A 353-nucleotide genomic window follows, 5' to 3' on the forward strand; every position below is an offset into this window, starting at 1 on the left:
TGGGAGGGAGCGCAAGTCAGGCACAGCGGGTGGTGGTGGGGGGATTCTTGGGCAGGGGATGTACTGAGGGCCTAAGAGCCATGAACCTAAGATTGCCTTGTGCGCCTGTCCTGAACCCCCACTAAGGGACAAGGGGTATTTCGCTACTTTCAGGACAACAGCCAACCCGCCTTTTTAAAATCCTTACTTAAATACAAAGTTGAAACCTCAAGCAGGAGGCTAAAAGGAGCTCAGGCAATTGTCTGAAAAAGAAACAAATGTGTGTTTGCAGCCTGGGAGACACTTGGTTAAGATTAGACCTCTTGAATTTAGTGTGGGATGGGGGTTGGCTGCTGCAGGGAGGCCCCCTGCCC

Source organism: Myotis brandtii, unplaced genomic scaffold (assembly GCF_000412655.1).
Source record: "Myotis brandtii unplaced genomic scaffold, ASM41265v1 scaffold39, whole genome shotgun sequence".
In the NCBI taxonomy this organism is placed as follows: Eukaryota; Metazoa; Chordata; class Mammalia; order Chiroptera; family Vespertilionidae; genus Myotis; species Myotis brandtii.